The sequence below is a fragment of the Eulemur rufifrons genome, unplaced genomic scaffold (genome assembly GCF_041146395.1).
Source record: "Eulemur rufifrons isolate Redbay unplaced genomic scaffold, OSU_ERuf_1 scaffold_33, whole genome shotgun sequence".
NCBI classification, from domain to species: Eukaryota; Metazoa; Chordata; class Mammalia; order Primates; family Lemuridae; genus Eulemur; species Eulemur rufifrons.
In genome coordinates this window covers 3,199,186-3,222,641 of record NW_027182816.1, presented here as the reverse complement: position 1 = coordinate 3,222,641, position 23,456 = coordinate 3,199,186, and positions in this window count along the sequence as shown.

The window sequence follows — 23,456 nt, the reverse complement described above, 5'->3', positions numbered from 1 at the left end:
TATGGTAATGGTTCGTGTTAGGGTTAAGAATTAGGGTTAGGTTTAATTGTTAGGATTATGATCAGGGTAATGGTTAGGGTTAGGGTTAGCGGTTAGAGTTAGGGTTAGTGTTAGGGTTGTTTGTAGGGTGAAGGTAATGTTTAGCAGTTTAGAATTAAGGTTAGGGATTAGGTGTTACGGTTATGCTAGGAGTTAGGCTTAGAATTAAGGGATAGGGTTTGTTCTTAGGGTAAGTGTTATGCAATAACATTAGGATAGGGGTTAAAGTTAGGGTTACAGTGAGGTTTACGTGTTAAGGTGAACAATAACATCAGGGTTAGGTGTTATGTTCAGGGTTAGGGTTATGGGTGAGGTGCAGGGTTTTTGCTTAGGGCATGGGCCCTGTCAGCACTAGCAGGGGGAGTTAGGGGGCTGTGATTGTCCCCGGGAACCCACTCTATCGTACGCAGTGTATGGGCTCCTGGGTTTCATGCAGGACACTGTGGCAGAGCCAGCTTTCACGCATGGCTTTGGAGAATTGTAGGCTTTTAAAACTCTGAGATAGCAAGAAGTCTGAGAATTAGATTTAGGGTTAGGATTATGGTTAGGGTTAGGGATGAAGATTAGTCAGGGAGAGGGCTTAGGGTTAGGGCTTAAGCTTCGAGTGAGGATTAGGGGTTAGGGAGTAGGTGTTGGGTTTAGTGATAGGGTTAGGGCTTAGGGGTTAGGGTTGGGTTAGGGGCTAGGGTTAGATTTAGAGTGGGGTTAGGGTTAGCGTTAGGGGTTAGGGTTAGGGTTAAGGGATAGGATAAGGGTTAAGCGTTAAGGCTTAGGGTTAGCGTTAAGTGTTAGGTTTAGTTTTAAGGGTTAGGGTTACAGTTCGAGTTAAGGGTTAGTGTGGGGTTAACGGTTAGGGCTAGGGTTATGGGTTAAGGATAGAGTTAGGTTTAAGTCTTAGGATTAGGGTTCAGTGTTAGGGTTAGCATTAGGGATTAGCGTTAGGGTTAGGGGTTACGTTTACTCTTAGGGTTAGGTCTAGGCATTAGGGTACGTGTTAGTGTTAGGCTTAAGAGTTAGAGTTAGGTTTAATTGTTAGGATTAGGATCAGGGTTAAGGGTTAGGGTTAAGTGTCAAGTGTTACGGTTATTTTTAGGTGTACAGTTAGGGTTAGCAGTTAGGGTTAGGGTTAGTTTGTAGAGATAAGGTAATGTTTAGCAGTTTTGAATTAGCCTTAGGGATTAGGTGTTACAATTGTGGCTAGGAGTTAGGGTTAGAATTAAGGGATAGGGGTTGTTCTTAGGGTAAGTCTTATGCATTAACGTTAGGATAACGGGTTCAAGTTAGAGTTATGGTGAGGTTGATGTGTTAAGGTGAGCAATAGTATCAGGGTGAGCTGTGATGTTCAGGGTTAGGGTTATGGGTGAGGGGTAGTGTTTATGCTTATATCACGAGCCCTCTCTGCTCTAGGAGGGGGCTTAGAGGGCTGGGATAGATGCCGGAAGCCACTCTATCATACGCTGGGTATGGGCCCCTTGGTTTCATGCCGGACACAGTGGCCGAGCCTCCTTCTACACATGGCATGGGAGGATTGTAGGCTTTGTAAACTCTGAGAAAGCAAGAAGTCTGAGAATTAAATTTAGGGCTAGGATTAGGGTTAGGGTTAGCAATATAGGTTACTGTTATGGTGAGGGCTTAGGGTTAGGGGTTTCGGTTAGGGTCAGGGTTAAAGGTTAGTGTTAGGTTTAACAGTTACAGTTAGGTTTAGGGTTAAGCTTTAAGGTTTAAGCTTAGGGTTAAGATTAGGGTTTAGGTTTTGGTACAGGGTAAGGATTAAGTGCTAGGTTTAGGCTTAAAGATTAGGATTAGGGTTAGGGTTAAGGTTTAGTGTGAGGGTTAACGGTTAGGGTTAAGGTTAAGTGTTAGGTTTATGGGTTAGGGTTAGGGTTAAGTGTTCATGTTAGGTTTAGGGTTAGAGTTAAGTGTTATGGTTAGGGTTAGGGGTTTGGGTTAGGTTTAGGGTTCATGGTTAAGGTTACATTTAGGGGTTAGGTTTAGGGTAAGCGTTTAGTGTTAGTGTTGGGCATTAGGGTGAGGGCTTAGGTTTAGGGTTAGGGGTTAGGGTCAGTGTTTGGGCTTTGATTTGGCGGTTAGTTTAAGGGTACAGGACCTGTGTAATCTATGGTGAGTAAGGTGCAGAATGTTTACATGCGACACCACACCATCGGATCCTGGGCCTTTGGCCCAGACCTACTTGCAGGACTCATGCGGAAACTCTACTCACGCATTGCATGGTTGTATTTTAGCCTTGGTTAACTCTGAGAATGGAAGTAGTGTGAGAAATAGGGTTATGGTTAGGGTTAAGGGTTTGGTGTTAGGGGTTAGGGTTCAAGTGAGGTTTAGTGGTTAGGGACTAGGATTTAGGGTTAGTGTTAGGGTTAGGGGTTAGTTTTGCGTTAGGGGCTAGGGTTAGATTTATGGTTGGGGTTAGTGTTAGGGTTAGGATTAGGCATCAGGGTTAGTATTAGGGTTAAAGGATAGGATTGGAGTTAAGTGTTAAGGCTTAGGGTTTGTGTTAAGTGTTAGGGTTGGGGTTTAGGCTTAGGGTTACGGTTTGAGTTAAGCTCTAGGGTGAGGGTTAAAGATTAGGCTTAGGATTATTGGTTAGGGATAGAGTTATGTTTAAGGGTTAGGGATAGGGTTAGGTTTAGGGTTCAGTGTTAGGGTTAGCATTAGGGGTTAGGGTTAGGGTTAGGGGTTAGGCGTAGTGATGTATTAAGGGCTATGGTTAGAATTAGGATTGGGGTTAGTGTTAGGTTTAGGGTTAGGGGTTAGGTTTAGGGTTAAGGGATAGGATTATGGTTAAGGGTTGAGCGTAGGTTTAGGGTTAAGATTTAGTGTTAGGGTCCGGTTTAAGGGTTAGGGTGAGGGTTAACGGTTAGGGTTAGGGTTGGGGTTAGGGGTTAGGGATATAGTTAGTATTAAGTGTTAGGGTTAGGTTTAGGGTTCAGGGTTAGGGTTAGCTTTAGGGGTTATGATTAGGGTTAGGTGTTAGGTTAGTGTCAGGGTTAGGTCTAGGCGTCAGGGTAAGGTTTAGGGTTAGGGTTAAGAGCTAAGGTTGGGTTTAGTGGTTAGGATTAGGATTAGGGTTAGGAGTTAGGGTAAAGGGTCAAGGGTTAGCATTATTTTTAGCCATAGCTTTGGCGTTAGGAGTAAGGATTAGGTTCAGTGTTAGGGTAACAGTAGGTTACCGTAACAGTAACTACGTAGGGTAACAGTTAGTGTTAGTGGTTTAGAATTAGGGTTAGGGATTAGTTGTCACAGTTATGACTAGGAGATAGGGTTAGAATTATGGGATAGGGGTTAATCTCAGGGTAAGTGTTATGCATTAACGTTAGGATAAGAGGTTAAAGTTCAGGTTACGGTGAGGTTTACATTCTAAGGTGAGCAATAGAATCAGGGTTAAATGTTATTTTCAGGGTTAGAGTTTTGGGTGAGGTGTAGAGTTTATGCTTAGGGCACGGGCCTTGTCTGCATTAGGCGGGGGGGGGGGTTAGGGGGCTGGGATTGTCACCAGGAACCCACTCTATCGTACTCTGGCCATGGGCCCCAGCGGTTCATTCAGGACACAGTGGAAGAGCCTCCTTTCACGCATGGCATGGGAGGATTGTAGGCTTTCTAAACTCTAAGAAAGCAAGAAGACTGAGAATTAGATTTAGGGTTAGGGTTAGGGTTCGGGTTAAGGATCAAGGTTAGTGTTAGGGTGAAGGCTTAGAGTTAGGGGTTATGGGTAGCGTTACAGGTTACTCTTAGTTTTAACCGTTACAGTTAGGTTCAGGGTTAAGGTTTATGGTTAGGTTTAAGGTTAGGGTTTAGGGTTTGGTACAGGATTAGGGTTAAATATTAGGTTTAGGGTTAAAGATTACGATTAAGGTTAGGTTTAAAGGTTAGTGTGAGGGTTAACAGTCAGGGTTAAAGTTAAGAGTTAGGGTTAGGGTTAGTGTTAGGATTAAGGGTTCATGTTAGGTTTAGGGTTAGAGTTAAGTGCTATGGTTAGCGCTCGAGGTTAGGGTTAGGTTTAGGGTTCACAGTTAGGGTTACGTTTAGAGGTTAGCATTAGGGTTAGGGATTAGCTTTAGGGTAAGAGTTTAGAGTTAGTGTTGGGCTTTAGGCTCAGGGCTTAGGTTTAGGGTCAGAGGTTAGGGTTGATGTTAGGGCTTAGATTTAGTGGTTAGTTTAAGGGCACAGGACCTGTTTATTCTACAGTGAGAGGGGTTAGGGTTAGGGTTAGGGTTGTCGTAGGGGTTAAGGTTAGATTTAACCTTGGGGTTAGTGTTAGGGTTAGGATTAGGGGGTTAGTGTTAGGGTTAGGGGTTAAAAACACCTACAGCCAGCCCTAACCCGATTTCTGACACTTCTTCCATTCTCAGAGTTAACCAAGCCTACAATACGGCCATGTCATGCGTGAGAGGAGGCTCCACCTGAGTCCTGTATGTAAGTCTTGGCCCAAGGCCCAGCGTACGGTGGTGTTGTGTCGCAGCGACCCTGTGCACCACTCTCACCATAGATTAAACATGTCCTGTGCCCTTAAACTAACCGCTAAATCACAGCCCTAACACTAATCCTAACCCCTAACCCGAAAAGTTATCCTTAACCCTAACTGTTAACACTCAAACTAACCCTTAACTCTAACCCTTGTCATGATCTTTAACCCTAACCCTAACACTTAACCCTAACCCTGTACCAAACCATAACCCCTAAGCTTAACCCTAACCCTAAACCTAAACCCTAAGTCTAACTGTAACTGTTAAACCTAACAGTAACTTTTAACCCTAAAACTAACCGTATCCCCTTACCCGAAGCCCTCACCCTAAGATTAAACTTCATCCCTAACCATAACGATAATCCTAACCTTAAATCTAATTCTCAGACTTCTTACTTTCTTAGAGATTTGAAAGCTTACAATCCTCCTTTACCATGCGTGAAATCAGGCTCTGCCAGAGTGTCCTACAAGAAACCCATGGGCCCATACCCTGCATACGATAGAGTGGGTTTCTGGTGACAATCGCATCCCCCTCAGTCCCACTCCTAGGGAAGACAGGGCCCATACCCTAAGCAAAACCCTACCCCTCACTCATAATTCTAACCCTGATCCTATTGCTCACCTTAACACATAAACCTCACCGTAAACCTAACTTTAACCACTTATCCTAACATTAATGCATAACACTTATGCTAAGAACAACCCCTATCACTTAATTCTAACCCTAACTCCTAGCCATAACAGTAACCCCTAATCCCTAACCCTAATTCTAACCACTAAACATTACCTTAACCCTACAAACAACCCTAATACTAACCCCAACCTTAAACGCTAACCCTAACCTTATCCCTAAACATAACCTTAAAAGTTTACCCTAAACCCTAACCCTATCCCCTAACCCTAAGCCTAACCCTTAATTCTGATCCTAATCCTAACAATTAAACCTAACCCTAACCCTTAACCCTAACACTAACCCTTACCTTAATGCCGAGACCTAATCTTAGCAGTAAAGCTACCTCTAACCCTAACCCTAGACCTTAAACCTAACACTATCCCTAACTTATAACCCTAACCCTAACTGTTAACCCTCACCCTAACCCTTAACTCGGACCATAACCCTAACCCTTAACCCTAACCCTATCCCTTAATGCTAACCCTAAGCCTTAACCCTTAACCCTAATCCTATCCCTTAACCCTAAACCCTAACCCCTAACCCTAACCCTAACCCCAACGCTAAATCTATCCCTAGTCTCTAACCCAACCCTAACCGTTAACCCCTAATGCTAACATTAACCCTAACCCCTAATCCCTAACACCTAACCCTCATGCGAACACTAACCCCTAACCCCAAACACATAACCCTAATCATAACCGTAATTCTCACACTTCCTCCATTCTCAGAGTTAGCCAAGCCTACAATAAAACCATGCCATGCGTGAGAAGAGGCTCTACCTGAGACCTGCATGTAGGTCTGGCCCAAGGCCTCGGGTACGATGGTGTGGTGTGGCGATGACCCATTCTGCACACTTCTCACCATAGATTACACAGGTCCTGTGCCCTTAAAATAACCTCTAAATCTAAGCCCTAACGCTAACTCTAACAGTAACCCTTAACCCTAAACTTAAGCCCTGACCCTAACGCCCAACACTAACATTAAACCCTTACCCTAATCCTTACCCATAACCCTAATGCCTAAACGTAACCCTAACGATGAACCCTAAACCTAACCCTAACCCCAAACCCTAACCATAACACTTAACTCTAACCCTAAACCTAACACGAACACTTAAACCTAAACTTAACCACTAACCCTAACACTTAACCTTAACCCTAACCGTTAACTCTCACACTAACCCTTAAACCTAACCCTAATCGTAATCTTTAACCCTAAACCTAACAGTTAACCCTTACCCTGTACCAAAACCTAACCCCTAACCTTAACCTTAACCCTAACACTTGACCCTAAAGCTAACTGTAACCATTAAACCTAACACTAACCTTTAACCCTGACCGTAACTCTAACCCCTAACCCTAAGCCCTCACCCTAATGCTAAACTTTATCCTTAACACTAACCATAATCCTATCCCTAAATCTAATTCTCAGACTTCTTGCTTTCTCAGAGTTTAGAAAGCCTACAATCCTCCCATGCCATGCGTGAAAAGAGTCTCTGCCACTGTGTCCTGCATGAAACCCAGGGACCCATACCCAGTGTAGGATAGAGAAAGTTCTCGGCCACAATCCTAGACCCCTAATCCTCCCGCCTAGTGCAGACAGGGCCCGTGCCCTAAGCATAAAAAGTACGCCTAACATATAACCCTAACCTTGAACGTAACACCTAACCCTGATCCTACTGCTCACCTTATCATGTAGACCACACTGTAACCCTAACTTTAACCGCATCTCCTAAAGTTAATGCATAACACTTACACTGAGAACAACGCCTATCCCATAATTCTAACCCTAAATCTTAGCCATAACCATACAACCTAATCCCTAACCCTAATTCTAAACTGCTAACCCTAACCTTAACACTACCAACAACCCTAACACTAACCCTAACCCTAACCCTCACCCCTAATCCTACCCTATGCCTAAAAGTAACCCTAACTCCTAACCCTTATCCCTAACCAAAAGCCCTGTCCCTAACCATAAGACTTAAGTCTCACCCTTATACCCTAACCCTAATACGAATCCTTAAGCCTAACCCCCAATCCTAACAATTAACCTTAACCCTAACGGTTAACGCTCACCCTAACCCTTAAATCAGACCAAAACCCTAACACTTAACCCTAACCCTAATCCCTAATGCTAACCCTAAGCCTTAACCCTTTACCCTAATCCTATCCCTTAAGCCTAACCCTAACCCTAATTCCTAACCCTAACCATAATCCCTAACCCTAACCCTAACACTAACCCTAACTCTGAATCTAACCCTAGCCCCTAAACCAACACTAACCCCTAACCCCTAACCATAACACTAACACTAACTCCTAATTTCTAACCCCTGAACCACACTCGAACCCTAACCCTTAACCCCAAACAGTTAACCATAAACATAACCCTAATTCTCACATTTCCTCCATTTTCAGAGTTCACCAAGCCTACAATAGAGCCATGCCATGAGTGAGAAGAGGCTCCGCCTGAGTCCTGCATGTAGGTCTGGGCCCAAGGCCCAGGTACGATGGTGTGGTGTCAAGGGGACCAATTCTGCACCCTTCTCACCATAGATTAAACAGGTCCTGTGCCCTTAAACTAACCGCTAAATCTAAGCCCTAACACTAAACCTAAACGCTAACCCTAAACCTAAGCCCTTATCCTAATGCCCAACACTAACACCAAACACTCACCCTAAACCTAACCCGTAACCCTAACCCCTAAACGTAACCCTAACCATGCACCCTATATCTAACCCTAACCCCTAACCCTAACCATAACACTTAACTCTAACCCTAAACTAACATAAACCCTTAACACTAAACCTAATCCCTAACCCTCATGCTTAACCCTAACCGTTAATCCTCACACTTACCTTTAAACCTAACCCTAATTGTAATCTTTAACTCTAAACTTAACACTTAAACCTTAACCTGTACCAAAACCTATCCCCTAAACTGAACCCTAACACTAAACCTTAACGCTAAACCTAACTGTAACTGTTAAACCTAACACTAACCTTTAACTCTGACCCTAAACCTAACCCCTAACCCTAAGGCATCACCTTAACACTAAACTTCATCCCTAATTCTAACCATAATCCTAACCCTAAATCTAATTCTCAGACTTTTTCTTTCTCAGAGTTTAGAAAGCCTATAATCCTCCCATGCCATGTGTGAAAGGAGGCCCTGCCACTGTGTCCAGCATGAAACCCAGGGGCCAATACCCAGCATACGATAGAGTGATTTCCCGGCGAATATGCTAGCCCCCTAACCTCTCCGCCTAGTGCAGACAAGGCACGTGCCCTAAGCATAAACACAACCCCTAACCAATAACCCTAACCATAACTGTTAACTCTCACCCTAACATTTAACCCTGACACTAACCCTAACCCGTAAACCTATCCCTAAACCTTTACCCAAAGCCTAAGCCTTAACTCTAACACTATCATTTAACCCTAGCCCTAACCCCTAAATGTTACACTAACCATGAACCCTAAGCCTAACCGTAACCCCTAACACTAACCATAACACTTAACTGTAACCCTAAACCTAACAAGACCCCTTAACCCTAACACTAACCCCTAACCCTAGCCCTTAAACTTAACCCTAAACTTTTACCCTCACACTAACCTTTAACACTAACCATAATGCTAATCTTTAACCCTAAACCTAACACTTAACTCTTACCCTGTACGAAACCCTAACCCCTGACCTTAACCCTGACAATAAACCTTAACCCTAAACCTAACTTTAACCGTTAAAACTAACACTAACCTTAACCCTAACTCTAACCCTAACCCTTAACCCTAAGCCCTCACCCTAACACTAATCGTCATCCCTAATCCTAACCATAATCCTAACCCTAAATCTTAATCTCAGACGTCTTCCTCTCTCAGAGTTTAAAAAGCCCTCACCCTAAAATTTAACCCTAAACCTAACTGTAACTGTTTAAACTAACACTAATCTTTAACCATAACCCTAACCCTTAACCTGAACCCTAAGCCAAACTCTTAACCCTAATCCTATCCCTTAACCCTAACTCTAATCCCTAACTCGAATGCTAACACTAACCCCAACCCTAAACCTAACCCTAGCCCCTAACCCAACCCTCACCCCAACCCCTAACCCTAACACTAACCCTAACCCCTAATGCCTAACCCCTAACCCTCATTTGAACACTCTCTCCTAAACCCAAATCCCTAACCCTAACCATAACCCTAATTCTCACACTTCTTCCATTCTAAGAGTTAACCAAGCCTATAATACAACCATGCCATGCATGAGAACAGGCTCCCCCTGATTCCTGCATGTAGGTCTGAGCCCAAGGCCCAGGGTACAATGCTGTGGTGTCTCAGCGACCCATTCCACACCCTTCTCACCATAGATTAAACAGGTCCTCTGACCTTAAACTAATCGCTAAATCTAAGTCCTAACACTAACACTAATCCCTACCCTAAACAGAAACCCTGACCCAAACTCCCTTCACTAACACTATACCCTTACACCAAACCTAACCCCTAAACCTAACCCCTAAACATAACCCTAACCATGAACCCTAAACCTGAACCTAAACCCTAACACTTAAGTGTAACCCTAAACCTAACACGAACCCCTAATCCTAACCCTAAACCCTAACCCTAACCCTTCACCTTAACCCTAACCGTTAACCCTCAGCTAACCCTTAAACCTAACACTAATCCTAATCTGTACCCCTAAACCGAACACTTAACCCTAACCCTGTACCAAACCCTAATCCCTAACACTAAGCCCTCTCCCTAACACTAAACTTCATCCCTAACCCTAACCGTAATCCTAACCCTAAATCTAATTCTCAGACTTCTTGCTTTCTCAGAGTTTAGAAAGCCTACAATCCTCCCATGCCATGCATGAAAGGAGGCTCTGCCACTGTGCCCTGCATGAAACCCAGAGGCCCATACCCAGCATACGATAGAGTGGGTTCCTGGTGACAATCCCAGCCTCCGAACCCCCCCCACCTAGTGAAGACACGGCCTGTGCCCTAAGCATAAACACTGCCCCTAACCCATAACCATAACCCTGAACATAAAACCTAACCCTGATCCTATTGCTCACCTTAACATGTAAAGCTCACCGTAACACTAACTTTAACCGCTTACCCTAACTTTAAGCATAAAACTGACCCTGAGACCAACCCCTATGCCATAATTCTAACCCTAACTCCTTACCATAACCATTACACCTAATCCCTAACCCTAATTCTAAACTGCTAAACCTAACCTTAAGCCTACAAAAAACCTTAACGGTAACACTAACCCTAACACCTAATCCTAACCCTGTGCCTGAAAATAAACCTAACCCTTAACCTTTAACCCTAATGCTAACCCATAACCCTAACCATAACACTTTACTCTAACCCTAAATCTAACACGAACGCTTAACACTAGCCCTAAACCCTAACCCTAACCCTTAAACACAAACCTAACCGTTAACACTCACACTAACCGTCAACCCTAATCCGAATTCTAATCTTTAACCCTAAACCTAACACTTAACCCTAACCCTGTACCAAACCCTAACCCCTAACCATAACCCTCACCCTAAAACGTAACCCTAAACCTAACTGTAACCGTTAAACCTAACTCTAACATTTAACCTTTACTCTACCCATAATCTGTAGCCCTAATCCCTCACCCTAGCACTAACCTCATTCCTAACCCTAACTATAATCCTAACCCTAAATCTAATTATCAGACTTCTTTCTTTCTCAGCGTTAGAAAGCCTACAATCCTCCCATGCCATGAATAAAAGGAGGCTCTACCACTGTGTCCTGCCGGAAACCCCAGTGCCCATACTCAGCATACACTAGAGTGGGTTCCCGATGACAATCGCAACCCCAAACCCCTCCCCCCCTGCCTAGTGCAGACAGGGCCCGAGTCGTAAGCATAAACCCTACCCCTCACCCCTAACCATAACCCTGAACATAACACCTGACCCTGATCCCATTGCTCACCTTAAAATGTAAATCTCACCATAACCCTAAATTTAACCCCTTATCATAACGTTAATGCATAACACTTACCCTGAGAACAACTCCTATCTCTGAATTCTAACCCTAACTCCAAGCCATAACCATAACACCTAATCCCTAATGCGAATTCTAAACCGCTAACCCTAACCTTAAACCTACCATCAAACCAAACATTACCCTAGCCCCTAACTTTAAAACTATGCCTAAAAATAACCCTAACACTTCACCCTTAATCCTAACCCCTAACTCTAACCCTAACCCTACCCCTAAGACCCTAACCATAACCCTAACTGTTAACCCTCACCCTAACACGTAACCCTGACCTTAACCCTAAACCTTAACACTAACCCTTAACCCTAACCCTAAGCCAAACCCTTAACCATAATCCTATCCTTTAACCCTAAACGCTAACCCTAATATTAACCCCAACCCTAAACCTAACCCTAGCACCCTAACCCAAACCCAACAACTAACCCCTATCCCTAACACTAACCCTAACTCCTAATCCCTAGGACCTAACCCTGACTCGAACCATAATCCCAAACTCCAAACCCCTAACCCAAACCCTAACCCTGATTCTCACACTACTTCCATTCTCAGAGTGAAGCAAGCCTACAATACAGCTATACTATGCGTGAGATGAGGCTCCACCTGAGTCCTGCATGTAGGTCCTTTCCCAAGGATCAGGGAACGATTTTGTGCTTTCGTGGAGACTCCGACAGCACCCTTCTCACCGTAGATAAAACAGGTCCTGTGCCCTTAAACTAACAGCTAAATCTCAGCCCTAACACTAACACTAACCCCTAACCGTAAACATAAGCTCCGACCGTAACGCTGAACACGAACTCTAAAACCTTACCCTAAACCTAAGCCCTAACCCTAACACTAACCCCTAAACATAACACTAACCATGAACCCTAAACCTAACCCTAACCATAACACTTAACGCTAACCCTAAAGCCTACACGAAGACTTATTCCTAACACTAACAAAAACCCTAGCCCTTAGTCTTGATCCTTACCATTAACCCTCACACTAGCCCTTAACCCTAACCCTAATCCTAATCTTTAACCCTAAAGCTAAAACTTAAGCCTAACACAGTACCAAATGCTAAACCTTAACCTTAACCCTAACCCTAAAACATAACCATAAACCTGACTGTAACTGTTAAACCTAACACTAACCTTTAACCCTAACCACTGACCTTAAGAACGCACCCTAACACTAACCTTCATCCCTAAACATTACCATAAACCTACCCCTAAATCTAATTCTCAGACTTCTTGCTTTCTCAGAGTTTAGAAAGCCTACAATTCTCCCATGTCATGAGTAAAAGGAGGCTCTGCCACTGTGTCCTGCAAGAAACCCGGGGGCCCATAACTAGTGCATGATAGAGCGGGTTCCCAGTGGCAATCCTAGTCCCTAACCCGCCCCCTCCTGGTGAAGACAGGGCCCGTGCGCTAAGCAAAAACACTATCCCTAACAGATAACCCTAATTCCAAACATAAAACCTAACCCTGATCCTGTTACTCACCTTAAAACATAAACCTAACCATAACCCTAATTTATCCCCTTATCTTAACGTTAATGAATAGCACCCAAAGAAGAAGCCCTATCCCATAATTCTAAACCTAACCCCTAGCCATAACCATAACACCTCATCCATATTCTAAAGTGCCAACCCTAAACTTCAACCTACCATCAACCCTAACCCTAACCCTAACCCCTAACCCTAAGCCCTCACCCTAACACTAATCTTCATCCCTAAACCGTGCCGTAATCCTAACCCTAAATCTAATTCTCAGACTTCTTGCTTTCTCAGAGTTTTGAAAGCCTACAATCCTACTAAGCCATGCATGAAAGCCCGCTCTGCCACAGTGTCCTGCAGGAAACCAGAGGCCCATACACTGCATACGATAGAGTAGGTTCCCAGCGACCATCACAGGCCCCTATCTTTGCCTCCTAGTGCATACAGGGCCCGGGCCCTAAGCATAAACCCTACCCCTCACCCATAAGCCTAACCCAGAACATAACACCTAACCCTGATCATACTGCTCACCTTAAGAGGTAAAGCTCACCATAACCCTAACTTTAACACCTTCTATTAACGTTAATGCATGACACCCTGAGAACAAGCACTATACTGTAATTCTAACGCTAACACCTAGCCATAACCATAACACCTGATCAGTAATTCTGAAACGCCAACCCTAACCTTAACCCTACCAACAACACTAACACTAACCCTAAGCCCTTACCCTAAACCTACGCATAAAAATAACCCTAACCGTTGATCCTTAGTCATAACCCCTAACCTTAACCCTAACCCTTAACCCTAATCCCAAGCCTAACCATTAAACATAACCCTAACACTTAAACCTAAACCTAACCTTTACCTTAATGCCTAGAGATCTAACCCTAACACTGACTTACAGTTAACACTAAACCTAACCCCCGAATGTTAACCTTAAACCTGAACCATAAACCTAACCCTTAACCCTAATCCTATCCCTAACCCCCTAACCCTAACCCTAACTGTTAACCCTCACGCTAACCCTTAACCCTGACCGTAACCCTAAACCTGAACCCTAACCCTAAGCCTAACCCTTAACCCTAACCCTATCCCTTAACCCTAACGCCTAACCCTAACGCTAACTCCAAACCTAAACCTTACCCTGGCCCCCTAAACCAGACTTAACACCTAACCCGTAACACTAACTCTAACCCTAACCACTAATCCCTAGCACCTAACCCTGACTCCAAACCTAACCCCTAACTCGAAACCCCTAACCCCAACCCTAACCCTAATTCTCACACTACTTCCATTCCCGAGTGAAGCAAGCCTACAATACAGCCATGCCATGTGTGAGATGAGGCTCCGCCTGAGTCCTGCATGTAGGTCTTGTCCCAGGGCCCAGGGAATGATGTTGTGCTTTCGTGATGACTCCGACCGCACCCCTCTCACCGTAGATTAACCAGGTCCTGTGCCCTTAACTGACCGATAAATCTAAGCCCTACCACCAACCCTAACTCCTGACCCTCAACCTAAGACCCGAGCCTAAAGCCCAACACTAACTCTAAACCCTTACCCTAAACCTAATCCTTAACCCTAATGCTAACCCCTAAACGTAACCCTAACCGTGGACAGTAAACCTAACCCTAACCTCTAACACAAACCCTAACACATAACTCGAACCCTAAAACTAACCCTAACCCTAATCCTAACCCTAAACCCTAACTCTTAACCTTAACCCTAAGCGTTAACTCTCACGCTAACCTTTAATCCTAACCCTAATCCTAATCTTCAACCCGAAACCTAACACTTAACCCTAACCCTGTACCTAACCCTAACCCTATACCAAACACTAACCCCTCATCTTAACCCTAACCGTAAACCTCAACCCTAAACCGAACTGTAACCGTTAAACCTAAGAGTAACCTTTAACCCTAACCCTAATCCCTAACCCTAAGCCCTCACCCTAACACTAAACTTCATCCTTAACCCTAACCAGAATCCTAACCCTAAATCTAATTCTCAGACTTCTTGCTTTCTTAGAGTTTAGAAAGCCTGCAATCCTCCCATGCCATGCGTGAAAGGAGGCTCTACCACTGTGTCCTGCATCAAACCCACGGGCCTATACCCAGAGTCCGATACAGTGGGATCCTGGTGACAAACCCAGCCCCCTAACCTCTCCCCAACCCCGCTTAAGGCAGACAGGGCCCGTGCGCTAAGCATAAACAATACCTGTAACAGATATCCCTCACCCTGAACATAACACCTAACCCTGTTCCTATTTCTCCCCTTAACACGGAAACCTCACCGTGAGCCTAACTTTAACCTCTTATCCTAACATTAGTGCATAACCCATTCCCTGAGAACAACCCCTATCCCATAATTCTAACCCTATCTCCTAGTCATCACTGTAACACCAAATCCCTAACCCTAATTCTAAACCGCTAACTCTAACCGTAACCCTGCCTACAACTCTAACACTGACAGTAACCGTTACTTCTAACCCCAACGCTATGCCTAACAAAAACTCTTAACCCTTCACCCTAACCCCTAAGCCTTACCCTAACCCTTAACCCTAATCCTAATCCTATCCATTCAACCTAACCCTAGCTCTTAAAGCTAACCCTAAACCTTACCCTCACGACTAGACCTAACCCTGACACTAAAATAACACCTAACCCTAACCATAACCCCTACAGCTAACCTTAACCCTGAACCCTAAACCTAACCCTAACACTGAACCCTCACTATATCCCCAACCTCTAAGCCTAATCGTAACCGTTAACCCTCACCCTAACACTTAAACTGGACCATAACACTAAACATTAACCCTAACACTAAACTTTAACCCTAAACCTGAGCCCAACCCTTAACCCTAATCCTATCCTTTTACCCTAAACCTAACCCCGAAACCTAACCCTAACACTAACCCCAATCCTAATTCTAACCATACCCCTTCATAAAACACTAACTCCTAACCCTAACACTTACCAAAAACCCTAATCGCTAATCCCTAACACTAACACTTAACCTTTACCGTAACCGTTAACCCTCACCCTAACCCTTAACGCTGACCCTAACCTTAACCTTTAATCTAAGCCTCACCCTTAACCCTAAGAGTAAGGAAAACCCTTACGCCAACCTTATCCCTTATCCCTAACCCTAACACTACAGCTAAAAATAACACTAACCTTTGATCCTTAAACCTAACCCCTAACACTTGCTTTAACCCCAAACCCTAACCCTAATCCTAAGCATTAAACCTAACCCTATCTCTTAACCCTTACTCTAACGCCTAGATCTAACCCTAAATCTAACCTACCACCTAATCCTAACCTTAAGCCCTAATGCTAACTCTAACCCTGAACCCTAAACCTACCCGTAAACCCTTAACACTAACCCTATCCATAAACCTTAAATCTGACCCTAACCATTACCCGCACCCAAATATTTAACCCTGACCCTAACCCTAATCCTTAACGATAAACTTCACACTAAACCCCAACCCTAAGCCCAACACTTAACCCTAATCCTAACCCTTGACCCTAAGCCTAACCCTAACCCCTAACCCGAAACCTAAGCCTAACCCCAACCTGAACCCTTAATCTTGACCCTTACCCTTAACCCTCACACTAACCCTACTCCTAATCTTTAACCATGAAGCTAACACTGAAGCCTACCCCTGTGCCAAACGCTAAACCCAAACCTTAACCCTAACCCTGAGACTTAACCGTAAACCTAACTGTAACTGTTAAACCTAACACTAACCTTTAACCCCAACCCCTAACCCAAGACCCCACCCTGACACTAATCTTCATCCCTAAACATTACCAGAATCCTACCCCTAAATCTAATTCTCAGAGTTCTTGCTTTCTCAGAGTTTAGAAAGCTTACAATCCTCCCATGCCATGAGTAAAAGGGGGCTCTGCCACTGTGTCCTGCATGAAACCCAGGAGCCCATACCCAGCGTACGATAGAGTGGGTTCCCGGGGACAATCCCATCCCCCTAACCCCCGCCCCCCGCCCAGTGCAGACAGGGCCCGTACGCTAAGTATAAACACTGCCCCTAACAGATAACTCTCACCCTGAACATAACACCTAACCCTGATCCTATTGCTCACCTTAAAACATAAACCTCCCCGTAACCCTAACTTAGCCCCTTAACTTAATGTGAATGCATAAAACCTTGAGAAGAAGCCCTATCCCGTAATTCTAATCCTAAACCATAGTCATAACCGTAACACCTCATCCCTAATTCTAAAACGTCAACCCTAACCTTCACCCTACCAGCAACCCTAACCCTAACCCTAACCCCTAACCCTAAGCCCTCACCCTAACCACTAATCTTCATCCCTAAACCGTGCCGTAATCCTAACCCGAAATCTAATTCTCAGACTTCTTGCTTTCTCAGAGTTTTGAAAGCCTACAATCCTCCCATGCCATGAGTAAAAGGGGGCTCTGCCACTGTGTCCTGCATGAAACCCAGGAGCCCATACCCAGCGTACGATAGAGTGGGTTCCCGGGGACAATCCCATCCCCCTAACCCCCGCCCCCCGCCCAGTGCAGACAGGGCCCGTACGCTAAGTATAAACACTGCCCCTAACAGATAACTCTCACCCTGAACATAACACCTAACCCTGATCCTATTGCTCACCTTAAAACATAAACCTCCCCGTAACCCTAACTTAGCCCCTTAACTTAATGTGAATGCATAAAACCTTGAGAAGAAGCCCTATCCCGTAATTCTAATCCTAAACCATAGTCATAACCGTAACACCTCATCCCTAATTCTAAAACGTCAACCCTAACCTTCACCCTACCAGCAACCCTAACCCTAACCCTAACCCCTAACCCTAAGCCCTCACCCTAACCACTAATCTTCATCCCTAAACCGTGCCGTAATCCTAACCCGAAATCTAATTCTCAGACTTCTTGCTTTCTCAGAGTTTTGAAAGCCTACAATCCTACTAAGCCATGCATGAAAGCCGGCTCTGCCACAGTATCCTGCATGAAACCCAGAGGCCCATACACTGCGTACGATAGAGTGGGTTCCCAGCGACCATCACAGACCCCTAACTTCGCCTCCTAGTGCATACAGGGCCCGTGCCCTAAGGATAAACCCTACCCCTCACCCATAACCCTAACCCAGAACATAACACCTAACCCTGATCCTACTGCTCACCTTAACACGTAAACCTCACCGTAACCTTAACTTTAACCCCTTATCCTAACGTTAATGCATCACACCTTGAGAACAAGCCCTATAGTGTAATTCTAACCCTAACTCCTAGCTATAACCATAACACCTAATCCCTAATTCTGAAACGCCAACCCTAACCTTAACCCTACCAACAACACTAACACTAACCCTAACCCCTTACCCTAACCCTACGCCTAATAATAACCCTAACCTTTGATCCTTAGTCATTACCCATAACCTTAACCCTAACCCTCAAACCTAATCCCAATCCTTAACCATTAAACTTAACCCTAACTCTTAACCTTAACCCTAACCTTTACCCTAATGCCTAGAGATCTAACCCCAACACTGACCTACAGTTACACTAACCCTACCCTCTAATGCTAACCTTAAACCTGAACTATACACCTGACCCTTAACCCTAACCCTATCCCTAACCCCCTTACCCTAACTCTAACTGTTAACCCTCACCCTAACCCTCAACCCTGACCCTAACCTTAAACCTTAATCCTAACCATGCGTTTGATGAGCCTCTGCCTTTGTCCTGCGTGACAGTTGAAGCCCAACACCCAGGGTAAGATGAAGTGGGGTCGCAGCCTTGCTCCACACCCACAGTGCCCCGTACATTAGACGGGGCCCGTGCCCTAACACACACCGTTAAACGTAAGCCCTAACCCTATCACTAAACCAAACCCTTAGTAAGCCCTGAATCTAACTCCTAACAGTAACCCTAATCCCTGACCCTTACTCTTGCCTCTCACCGTAAACCTAAACCCAATCACTAAACATAATCCTATTCTCTAACCCTAACAGTAATCCTAATCTTAATTCTAACCTAAAACCCTAACCCCTAAACCTAATCTTAGTCCCTAACACCTAACCTTAACCTAAACCGAATTCCAATTCTCAGAGTTCTTCAATTCAAAAACTTAAAAAAAAGCCTACAATCCACCAATGCCGTGTCTGAGATGAGGGTCCGCCCCTATGTCCTGCATGACAGGCAGGCGCCAATGCCCAGGGTACTATGGAGTAGAGTCCTGGGGTCTGTAGGCTTGCTAAACTCCAGTTTGGAAGAATTGCTATAGTCATATATAAGGACGCTTACATTTACTTATAGAAAGCAACTATTGGTGTGTGATTTGTAGGCTTGCCTTACTCTAGTTTGGATGAAGAAGCTGAATCATATGTAGGAATATTAGCTTTGAGTTAGAGGAAGCATCTATGGGGGGTGCTTTTTTGGCTTGTTAAACTCTGGTTTGGAAGAAGTTCGAGAGTCTTATATAGGAACGATATCATTCATTCAGAGAAAGCAATTATAGGGAGTTGTTTTGTAGGCTTGCTAAGCTCTAGTTTGGAGGAAGGTGAGAGTCATATATAGGAACGTTTACGTTCACATAAAGCGTCTACGGGGGGACGGATTCTAGGCTTCCTAAACTCTAGCTTGGAAAAAGAGGACAGTTATGTATAGGAACTCTCGGCGGGGGATTTGTAGCATTGCTAAAATCTTAGATTGGAAAAGTTGCGAGAGTCTTACATAGGAATGTTAACATTCACTCAATGAAAGCAACTATAAGGGGTGCTTTCCAGGCTGGCTACACTCTAATTTGGAAAAAGTGCGACAGTCATATATAGGAAGGCTTATATTCACTCAGACAAAGCAATTATGTGTAGGTGTATAGTAGGCATGCTAACTCTAGTTTGGAAAATTTCGAGAGCCATGTATAGGAAAGCTTACAGTAACTTAGAGAAAGCAACGAACAGGGGTGGAGTGTAGGCTTGCTAAACTCTAGTTTGGAGGAAGTGCCATAGTCATATATAGGAACGCTTAAATTCATTCAGAGAAAACAGCTGTCGGGGATTGGTTTGTAGACTTAACTCTAGTTTGGAAGAAGTGCGAGAGATATATATAGGAATGTTTACATTGACTCAAAGAAAGCAACTATGGAGGAGTGTTATTTTGGCATGCCAGATGCTAGTTAAGAAGAGGTACAAGACTCATATATAGGAACGCTTACATTCACACAGCGAGAGCAACTACGGAGTAGTGTCAGGTAGACATGTTAAAGTCTAGCTTGGGAGAAGTTCCAGAGTCCTATATAGGAAAGGTAACAGCCACTTTGAAAAAGCAAGTCTTGGCGGGTGGTTTGTAGGCCTGCAAAACCCTGTTTTGGTTGAAGTGTGAGAATCATATATGAGAACGCTTACATTCACTCAGAGAAAGCAACGATGGGGTTGTTTGTAGGCTTACTAAACTGCAGTTTGGAAGAAGCACGAGAATCACATATAGGAGCACATACATTTTGACGCACTGAAAGTAACTATGGGGTGGTGTTTTATAGGCATGCTAAACTCTAGTTTGGACGAAGTTTGAGAATCACATATAAGAAAGCGTAGAGTCACTTAGAGAAAGCAAATCTCTGGGTGTGGAATGTAGGCCTGCTAAACTCTATTTTGGTTTAAGAGTGAGAGTCATATATGGGAAGGCTTACATTCCCTCAGAGAAAGCAACGACGGCGTGGTGGTTTGTAGGCATACTAAACTCTAGTTTGGAAGAAGTAGGAGAATGATATATGGGAACGCTTACATTCACGTAGAGAAAGCAATTATGGGGTGGCGTTTTTGTAGCCATGCTAATCTCTAGTTTGGAAGAAGTTAAGGAGTAATATATAGGAAAGGGTATAGTCATAGAAACCAACTCTCGGGGGATGTTTTGTACACCTGCAAAACTCCAGTTTGGAAGTGGGGGAGAGTCATATTGGGGACCGCGTGCATTCACTCAGAGAAATCAACGATGGGATTGTGATTTGTAGGCATAGTCAACTCTAGTTTGGAAGAAGTACGAGAATCGTATATAGGAACGCTTACCTTCACGCAGAGAAAGCAACTATGGAGTGATGTTTGTATGCCTACTAAAATATAGTTTGGAGGAAGTTCGAGAGCCATATCTGGGAAGCTTACAGTCACTTAGAGAAAGCAACTCTCGGGGGTGTTTCGTAGGCCTGCTAAACTCTATTTTCAATGAAGTGTTAGAATAATATATGGGAACTCAGTGAAAGCAACGTTGTGGTTGTGGTTCCTAGGCATACTAACCTGTAATTTGGAAGAAGCAAGAGAATCACATGTAGAACCGCTTACATTCCGGCACCGAATGCAACTATGGGGTGGTGTTTTGTAGGCTTGCAAAACTCTAGTTTGGACGAAGTTTGAGAGTCATATATAGGAAAGTTTACAGTCACGTAGAGAAAGCAACTCTCTGGGTGTGGAATGTAGAGTTATTTTGGTTGAAATAGAGTTATTTTGGTTGAAGTGTGAGAGTCATATATGGGAACGCTTACATTCACTCAGAGAAAACAACGTTTGGGTGGTGGTTTGTAGGGCATACTAAACTGTAGTTTGGAAGAAGTACAAGAGTCCTATATAGGAACACTTACATTCACGCAGAGAAAGCACTTATGGCGTCAGGTTTTGTAGGCATGCTAAACTGCAGTTTGGAAGAAGTTGGAGAACCTTATACAGGAAAGATTACCGTCACCTAGGGAAAGCAACTCTCGGGAGATTTTTTTGTACACATGCTAAACTCTAATTTGGATGAAGTGTGAGAGTCAAACATGGGACCGCTTACATTCCCTCAGAGAAACAACACTGGGGTGGTTTTTGTAGGCATACTAAATAGTTTGGAAGAAGTACGAGAATGATATTTGGGAACGCTTACATTCACACAGAGAAAGCAACTACGGGGTGGTGTTTTGTAAGCATGCTATAGTTTGGAAGAAGTTCTAAACCTGAACAGTCACTTAGAGAAAGCAACTCTTGGTGGGTGATTTTTAGGTCTGCTAAATTGTATTTTGAAAGAAGTACCAGAGTCATATATACTAATGCTTACATTGATGCAAAGAAAAAACCATGGGGTGATGTTTTGTGGGCATGTTAACCTGTAGTTTGGAAGAAGTTGGAGAGTCTTATTTAGGAAAGCTTACAGTCACCTAGAGAAAGCAACTCTCGGGAGAGCCTTTCTTGGCCTGCTAAACTCTACTTTGCATCAATTGTGAGAGTCAAACATGGGAATGCTTTCATTCATTCAGAGAACGCAACGTTTGGGTGGTGGTTTGTAGGCATTCTAAACTGTATTTTGGAGGAAGTACGAGAGTCATGTATATGAACGCTTACATTCAGGCAGAGAAAGCAACTCTGGGGTCGTATTTTGTTGGCATGCTAAACTGTGGTTTGGAAGAAGTTCGAGAGTCTTATATAGGAAAGATTACAGTGACACAGAGAAAACAACTCTTGGAAGTTTATTGGTAGGCCTGCTAAACTCTAACTTGGATGAAATGTGAGAACGCTTGCATTCATTCACTCAGAGAAGGAAACATCGTGATGGTTTGAAGGCATAATAACTGTAGTTGGGAAGAAGTAGGAGAGTCATATATATGAACCGTTACATTCACGCAGAGAACGCAACTGTGGGGTGGCGATGTATGCATGTTAATCTGTAGTTTGGAGGAAGTGCGAGAGTCATATCTGGGGAAAATTACAGTCACTTAGAGAAAGGAACCATCTTGGGCTGGTTTGTAGATCTGCTAAATTCTATTTGGGAAACAGAGTGTGAGTCATATATGGGAACGCTTATGTTCACTCAGAGAAAGCAACCACGGTGTGGTGTTTTGTTGGCATGGTGTAGTTTGAAAGAAGTTGGAGATTCTTATATAGGAAAGTTTACAGTCACCTAGAGAAAGCAACTCACGGGGTGTTGTTTGTAGGCCTGCTAAACTCTAATTTAGATGAAGTGAGAGAGGCATATATATGAACGCTTATATTGATGCAGAGAAAGCAACTATGGGGTGGTGTTTTGTAGGCATGCTAAAATATAATTTGGAAGAAGTTCGAAAACAGTCACTTAGAGAAAGCAACTCTCGGCGGTTGATTTTTCGGTGTGCTAAATTGTATTTTGAAAGAAGTACCAGAGTCATATATACAAACGCTTACATTCATGCAGAGAAAGCAACTGTGGGGTGGTGTTTTCTAGGCATGCTAAACTCTAGTTTGGACGAAGTTTGAGAATCACATATAAGAAAGCTTAGAGTCGCTAAAGCAAATCTCTGGGTGTGGAATGTAGGCGTGCCAAACTCTATTTTGGTTTCAGAGTGAGAGTCATATATGGGAAGGCTTACCTTCACTCAGAGAAAGCAACGATGGTGTGGTGGTTTGTAGGCATACTGAACTCTAGTTTGGAAGAAGTAGGAGAATGATATATGGGAACGCTTACATTCATGCAGAGAAAGCAATTATGGGGTGGCTTTTTTGTAGCCATGCAAATCTCTATTTTGCAAGAAGTTAAAGAGTAATATATAGGAAAGCGTACCGTCATTTATAGAAACCAACTTTCGGAGGATGGTTTGTAGGCCTGCAAAACTCTACTTTGGAAGAAGGGGGAGAGTCATATGGGGGACTGGGTACATTCACTCGGAGAAATCAACGATGCGGTTGTGGTTTGTAGGCATACTAAACTCTAGTTTGGAAGAAGTACGAGAATCATATATAGGAACGCTTACATTCATGCAGA